The sequence below is a fragment of the Nansenia antarctica genome (genome assembly GCF_963989245.1).
Source record: "Nansenia antarctica genome assembly, chromosome: 19".
NCBI lineage: Eukaryota > Metazoa > Chordata > Actinopteri > Argentiniformes > Microstomatidae > Nansenia > Nansenia antarctica.
The window spans coordinates 22,054,818-22,063,551 of record NC_137692.1 but is presented as its reverse complement, the minus strand read 5'-3'; positions in this window follow the sequence as shown (position 1 = coordinate 22,063,551).

Here is an 8,734-nt window from a genome sequence, read left to right as displayed (position 1 = left end):
TGTCCAACCTTGCACCCCTTTACAACCCTGGATCTGACCTTAAACCACCTCCGCCTATGCAGTTCACCCTCTGGACAACATCCGTTGTTGTTCACTGTTTTGGTTGGTGCTTGTTTAGTTCCCTGTCTGTCCTTGTCCTGCTCCTGTCTCTACTAACTCTACTACCTCAGCCCCCCACAGTGTCTCTACAAGTTCCTGTTGCTCTCTGGAATGCTTGTGTAGTGTACACCAGGCATACAAGCTATTCAAACAGGTAACCTAACACTGCAATGAGATTACAAGTGTCAACCTTTTCCACAATTTGTCAACCAAACAGCTGCACTGCACTACACAACCAGTGTGCATCAAACACAATTACGAGTTATTTGAATGGATCAGCGGCGTGGATATGTGATATCCCTTGGAACCTCGCTCGCTGTGCAATAGAAATGGATAGGTGTCTATTCTGAGAGTGTAAAGGGATTGGTACACGAATACTATTTATATCCGTGTTTACGTGAAGGAAATGCTAGGGAAGTCAATTCCCACTCAGCAAGGAGAGAGATGGGACACAGGAGACATAGAGGAAGAATGTCTGCGTAAATTAATATTAATGAGTGGGGAGGAGGGGGGGGGGGGTCAGTATTCAAATCAGCGAATGCTTGAACAGTGTTTCTATGGTTGGTTTTTAGAGTATGTTGAATGTGGAGTAAGCATGACAATGTATTAACAACATAGAGTGAGTTTCAGAAAATGTTGTGAATGTGATATTACATGGTGCTGGTAGCCTGGTATTGGTGGACCTGGAGGAGCAAGCTGTTTGCAGATCTGAGGGTGAAGGTGGAGGTGTGTATATGTTACGGTACATGTGGGAAAACTAGGGTTAGGGTTAGGTGCTACGTCGACTTGGTACATGCTGGCATGTCTAATCCTATCCCTAACCCTAACCCTACCCCTACCCCTAACCCTAACCGTAGCACCCTAGCACCTAACCCTAACCCTAGTTTTCCCACATGTACCGTATTCCCACATGTACCGTAACATATATACTATGTATCATACTGTAGTATGCATGTAGTGTATGAATGAATAGCATTTGTGTTCATGAGTTTAGTTAGCCTACATATGTTGATCAAATTGACCACTGCTGTAGGAATTAGGTTTGGTTGACATTGTCAAATCTATTAATTGCATTTTGTTCATATTTCATATGGTCTCTCTTTGTGAATGACGAAGGGGTCTATTCTAATCATTGCTCACCGCCTTGCATGCACAGATCTATGCTTTATGTGCCAAATGTGCGTTTTGGAGATCCAGGCTGTGATGCCTTATTGCCGTATGTATACTGGGATAATTAAATTCTTACTCGTAAGTAAATGGTAAATGGACTGCACTTATATAGTGCCTTTTTTGCTGCTCCAAAGCGCTTCACAAGGGCCTCTCATAGTCTCATTCACATTCACACACCAATGGCGGCAAGCTGCCATGCAAGGCGCCGGCGGCCCGCTCACTGGGAGCAATTTTGGGGTTCAGTGTCTTGCCCAAGGACACTTCGACATGTGGCCAGCCGGGGCTCGAACCGCCGATCTGCCAACCTTGTGATCATTAGGATGGCGACTCTACCTCCTGCGCCACAGCCGCCCCACGTAAGAAGCCCTCCTCTTCACAAATAACACACAAGTGGGAGGAGGTGCCGTATTGTTGATATTGTAACTGCTGTATTGTGAAAGAGGTGGGGCAGAGGAGGCGCAGCCAATGGAATTCATTTTTGAACATGTTTGATGACTGTTTAACTAACTAACTAACTAACTAACTGTTTAACTAACTAGCTACTTTGATGACTGCTTAACTAACTTAGCTACTTTCGGGAAAACAAACCGGTGCAATCTTTGTCACGGAGCACTTGAGGGCAGTCGATTCTGACAGTTTTTATATTCGACCATCCACGAGGAATGAGACTGGTTTTATACAAGGCATATGACTCAATTCTCCTCAGACAAAATCTATCTTGAATTGAACTCATACATGACTTCACTTCAGCCACCAGAGGGGTGGGATTTGGGATTTTTAAAATTACGTTAAGTCTGGAAGAACACCTATTTGGCAAGATAAGCACGCTCCTTTTCAAATGGGAATACCTAAACGTGGAATGTGCCGAGCCAGAAGTGTGTAAAAGAGTGCAAGGAAACAGAGCCCTTTAGTGAGCATGTCTGTAACTGGCTCCCTGTACGGCCTACACATTTAGCTGCACATTCTCTTATGGCCAGTAGAGGGAGGTATATAGCAACTGTTTAAACAACAAGCAGCTGATGACGTTGGCTAACTATTGGCTTTATAGTTAAGGTTTGGGCTACGGTTAGGGTTAAGGGTTACATTTTAAACTTAGCTCCTTTAGAATATCAGTCTAGATGTTACACATACAGTGCCCTGCGTATGTAATGGGACAGAATAAAGCACTATTTTTCTTTTGTCTCTATAGAAGAAATGTTTTGATTTGCAATCACACAATTACTATGGGATTATTATAATGGCACAAGTATAGACTGCCACCCCCCTCCCCCCCTGGACATTGCTGTGTTAATTGTTCCCTGTTCGTTAACTCTGTGTTCTATGTGCTCGTGTTATCTGAATTGCTTGATGTTTCTGTGTTTTCAGTTTTTCCCATATTGTCAGCGTCTTTGAGCCCTGGAAAAGCGCTATATAAATACAATGAATTATTATTATTATTATTATTATTATTATTATTATTAACTCACAGAATAATTAAATGGACAATCCTTAATTTATTTTCAGACAAACCAGAAAGGTTTCTTTGGCCAAATTGCAGGCCTGTGTATTTGATTTTCTAATGCTATAGGATGGTGCTACAGAAATGTAACCACTCTCAAATTCAAAGATGCTATGGATGGGCTTGTTGTGAAACAGTAGGCCCTATCTGTGTCTTCATATGCTCAATTTGTAAGTTGATATTAATTGTATATTTCTATTTAATTTATATTACTATATTTATATTATTATTGTTGTTTCTGCAGAACTCCCAGACCCTCCATCCAAATGAGTCAAAAGGCAAATATGCACGGTGGATCAAAAAGAAAGTTGCCGGTATAAGCTCATGTTTGTAGACTAGGCCTACGTTGGTGACCTGTGCTTCTTTCGTGTGCATTTATGAATTTACTTGCTTTATATGATATCATTATTTAAAAGAAGCACACATAATTGGGTTGTTGGGAGCCAGTTTGGGGTCATGATAAACTGGGAGTCAGTTTGGGGTCATTAAATGTAGTGAGATGCCTGTTCAAATTCCATCTAGCTCAGTGCCACTGGGAATATATGTTTCCAAAAGAAGCTCTGTCAGACATTTTCCCTCCTTTCCCGCCCAGTCCTGTCTCTCACTATCTAGGGGTTGTTGCCGCGAGGGCGGCCATGTTGTGGTGTTTATTTGATTCATTAGTAGCCCAGGTAGTAATTATGGGTAATGTGCCCTGTTTTACCAACCACTAAATGTCAATCACCTGGAAGTGGCCGTTTTGCGGACCACCGCAATACGCTTTTCTCTGACTGTTAGCATTCTTAAGCCGATCTTTTTGGACTCGCCATCTTCTAACATTACACACTGTAATATCATATTTCTTGGCTGCTCGACTTGTTTGTTTGTTGCCTCTGCTTCATTGATCACCATGGTCTTAAAATTGGCATCGTAACTCCTCCTCTGTTGTTTGTTAACTTGAGCAACTTTGGAGCCACTTTTTTCTGATGGCGGATGCGGGGAGCCCAGCCAGGAGTATGTTGCAGTAGTCAAGGCAGGAGATGACCAGTGACTGGGTCAAGAGTTGAGCTGCTTCGCTGATGAGGAATGGACGTATTCTTCTGAGGTTATAGTGGAAGAATCTGCAGGAGCGTGCTGTCGCTGCGATGTTCTCCTCACAGGATAAGTGGTTGTCAAGGATCACTCCAAGGTTCTTGGCTGTCTGGGAGAAGGTTACAGTAGAGTTCTCAACTGTGATGGAGAAGTCTTGGAGAGGGCAGGCTTTCCCAGGGAGGAAGAGTAGCTCAGTTACAGTTGAGCTTGAGGTGGTGGGCTGACATGACATCCATGCAGAGATGTCAGCGAGACATGCAGAGACACGTGTTGCCACATGTAGGTCAGAGGGGGGGAAAGACAGGAAGAGTTGAGTGTTGTCTGTATAGCTGTGGTAGGAGAACCCATGTGAGGAGATTACCGAGCCAAGAGACTTGGTACAGAGGGGGAACAGTAAGGGCCCTAGGACAGAGCCCTGGGGGACCCCAGTGGTGAGGGTTTGTGGAGAAGACAGCAATGCCTAGTTCTGAGAGGATGGAGAGAAGGATCGGGTCATTTACTGTGTCGAAGGCAGCAGACAGGTCCAGGAGAATGAGGACAGCGGAGAGGGGGGAGGAAGCTTGAGCAGAGAGGAGGGCCTCCGTGACAGCAAGGAGAGCAGTCTCAGTAGAGTGCCCAACCTTAAAGCTGGATCGGTGGGGCGTCAAGGAGGTTGTTCTGAAGGAGATGGTCAGACAGTTGGTTAGATACAGCAGCGCGTTCAAGGGTTTTAGATAAGGAGGAGAGAAGTGATACCGGTCTGTAGTTCTGTGGACAGAAGACGGGTCAAGGGTCGGTATCTTGAGAAGAGGCTTGACTCTGGCTGTCTTGAAGGTTGTCGGGGAAACGGATCGGAGGGGACAGGATGGGATGAAGAGGGCAGGTGGTTGCTCGCTTAGATGTGATCAGTATGAGGCGCTTAGGTGGCGTAGCGGGTTAAGCGTCGACCATGTAACCGCAGGGTCCCCGGTTCGAATCCTGCCGGGGACATATCCTGCATGTCATCCCTCCTCTCTCTCTCACCCATCCTTCCTGTCTAATTCTCCACTGTATCTATCAATAAAAATGGAAAATATGAGTGGGACTGCCCCACTCAGTAAAAAATAACTTTAAAAAAAAAGAGGTGATCAGTATTAGAATATCATCTGGGGAGAGGGCAAAATACATTGCTGTCTGAACATACTCACTAGCCAGCGAGTAAACAAGCAACTTGATATCTTCAAAAGTTGTATTTTTCTCTGAAGGAATTCCATTCCTTTACTCCAATAGATAGGCTAGTAAATGCATTACAGGCTTTTTGCATGTGAAAGTTTCATAGAATGCATTTATTGGAGGACATTCATCAAAGGCACACAATCTGGGAGTTTAGCTTTATACAGCTTTTATACTAGCTTATCCTGATGTGATTTTGAAAATGTAAGGATACTGGGTGGTAGAACGCACATATCTAGGAAAAGTCATGAAAGGAGGGTCGAGTGCAAAGATATAAATTAAAAAATGTTTACTCCCAGGGGTCAAATGACCCCTCATGGCTGATTAAGTGTTGATCCCCAAACATGTGGCAGACCAGCCATTTAGCTGAATTGTTTTCTTTTTTTTAAGATTGCATCTTTAAACACCGAAAAGACAGAAAGAGTTAAGAGAGAAGAGTTCAATCAACCCAGTTCCAACCGAAAGAAAGAGAGAGGGGGTATTTAAAGCAGAGTGCAGCCTGCACTCCCCCCTGTGAGTGACTCCATTTGCAGAGCGGTGTAAATAATTAAGAGGTCTGCTGGGCACACGTCCTCACACTCAGAGAGCATGTCTATGATGCGGAACTGTTTGACTGCACATAAACAACCGGAGCTGGACTTGACGCAATACTCGTGGAGGGAGCTTAGCTCATTATGCATCAAACAGTACTGCTGCATCACACCAGACAGAACACAGAACGCAAAGACATACAAAACAAACCTGCATCTGATATCACATGGTATAAAGTAGGCCTATACTCTATGCATGACTAGACTACTTGGAATTTAGGCTTCTGTCTGCACATCACTACAAGTAAACTACAAGAAGCCAGTGTATGATGCAGTACAAACTATAGATATGGCATGTGGCGCGTGTGTGTGTGTGTGTGCGTGTGCGCGTGTGCGTGAGCGTGCGTGTGTGTGCATGCGCGCGTGCATGAGAGATTTACTGAGCTTAAAAAACAACATCAGTTTTTTTTTTACTGCTTCTTCTCATTCAGCATTAATACTTCAGGATCTCAATAGCTGCAGCATTTTCCCATCCTACTGCTGCAGAGCTATCAAACGCTATATCACCCTGAGAGAAGGAAGGACTGTAGGGACAGAAGAGGGAGGTGGTGATGGGGGGGGGGGGGGGGGGTTATAAAAGGGAGAGGTGAAAAATTAAGGTAGGCTGTCATTGCCATGGCCATGGGACATGGTAAGGGCCATGAAACAGGACTGTGACACGCGGAGAAGCGCAAGAGAAATTGAAACAGGGAGCGGCCAGCCTGTTTCTGTGGCCTGGCCACTCCTAAAATAGGAAGGGAGGAGGAGAGAGATAAACAGAAAAGATGCTGAGTGCAGCACAAAGGCCCCTAATGAAGAGAAAGCACACAGACAGAGAACCATGTGCAGAGAGACCTGACCTCATAGCCCTCAGTGTCTGACAGGAGGTGGTGGGAAAGATGGAGGGGAGAGAGAGAGAGAGAAAGGAGGAGGGGGAAATTGTTTGTCTACTGTACACCGTTTCTGAAAAATTCATCATCTGTTCTCCGTCACAGGAGGAATAGCAAGACACAAGAGACACCCTCGTAATCAGCTGAAATCCTTCCCAGATCCGCCACACACTCCTCTCCTTTAGGGACTGTCCCCATTGCCAGCCGAGGCTATTTGGGTTGTTCCTGCTAACAGGCAGACACGGTTTGTGTAACCCGGCACCTTGTCTGTTTCTCCTGGCCTCCGTCAGGCCAACAGAGGGAAGCCCAACGGCCCATCAACAGCTAAGGTTACACTAAGGTAAACACAGCAGCCGAGATTCCCCTCTCACAGACACAGCGAGCCGCTTGCAGCTAGGTAAATACTGCGGGTGGGGGGGGAAAGAGACTCAAATGCTACCTCAATGGAAACCATTAGATAAACCATTAGAGCCGTCACATTGTTGTGACCTTTGTTGTAAACTCCAGACTTACACAGGGTTTCCCACACCTTCTGAAACATCAAATTCAAGCACCTTTCAAGGACTTTCAAGACTCAATTCCCTCAAATTCAAGGACCCAACACAGCATAGTTTGAGACAGATCTGGATGAGAATTTATATAATAGGAACTATCCGCTCACAGACAACAATTAAAAAGAGAGGCTTGAATGTGTGAGCACTAGATGGTCTCTTGCCTTCTCTACCACAGCACAGCAAAACAATATATTGTGAAATATGTGTAAAGTTAAGCAATACAGAGACTTATTTACTAGTTGACGAGCTAAGTAAAACATTTTTCAATATATATTTTTTTTTGAGAGAGAGAGAGAGAGAGAGAGAGAGAGAGAGAGAGATGGAATAACACCACACAGGCATTAATAAACACCTAATGGATCAGATTATGTAAAAAAACTCAATTTTGACAAAAATGGAGATAGAACCTTATAATTCTAACGTCACGATTGGTTACCCAGAAACAAAGTTAATGCTGATAATAATGCCGATACAGATGTTGTAGTCACAGACATACTCTACTCAGACTGACATAGACATTAAGTTCCCGGGGCGTAAGCATTGGCACAGTAAAAGAATGAGTTCTTCTTTTGGCTCTATACTGTAAATGTATTTGGGGGTATTTGTTTACATATTGGTATCACACTATCAGGGCACCAATCAGCTTGACAGGTGTTTCTTGTAAGTCAGGTGTGTTCCGTTGCATTATTTCCGTAAGCATAAGAGAGCTGTCAATGACTAGTATTGATTGTAGGCTTTGCATTTGTCTGTCTGTCAGTCTGCTGTTGTTGTCTGCTGTCAATATGAGGACCAAGAGCTGTTAGGCCTAAATGAACGATTCTGGAAAAACATCAGAAACATCCAACAACCAACAGTTTTGGAACATCATTAAAAAGAAAAAAAGCAATCACAAACGGGGCTGGTAGGTAGGCCATGGAAGACTTACAGTGGATGAATGAAGAATATTGTCAACTCTCAACTGTCAACTGTCAATCAACTGTCCCACAGATAAGGAACGTGGGAATACGTCACCAGCCAAACGACAGAGGCGTCACTGCAAGGTGAAAACCACGAGTTTATCCTAAAACAAAGGGTGGTCCGGTTACACTTTACAAAGAAGTATCTAAAAAGCCTGCAGAGGTCTGGGAAAAGGTCTCATGGACAGATAAGACTAATATTCTAATGTTCCAGAGTGATTGCACCTACGCTCTGGAACTCCCTCCCCTCAGTGATCCGCAACGCCCCCACCCTGGACTCCTTCAAACTAGCCCTCAAAACCCATCTGTTCTCCAAGGCCTTTGGCCCCTAGTCATTGTTTTTAGTTTTTGCTTTGTTTGTTTTCTGTTTTGTCTGCCCATTTTCATCCCCTTGTACAGCATCCTTGGGTTTGTGAAAGGCGCTATATAAATTAAAGTTATTATTATTATTATTATTATTATTATTATTATTATTGCAAGTGGACTGTTTTGAAAAAAAGAACCTGGACAAAATGTACAGCATACCACATCATTTGTGAAACATGGTGGAGGGGGAACGCTATGGTTTGGGCATGTAGCTAGCTACCACTAGAACCAGCTAACTTGTCTTAATTGATGATGTTACGGCTGGTAGCAACAGCAGAAGGTATTGTGCTGAGTGTACGGGAACATCTTGTCTGCTCGAGTACAATGGTGCTTCATCATACAGACAAGACAATGACCCAAAACGTGCTGC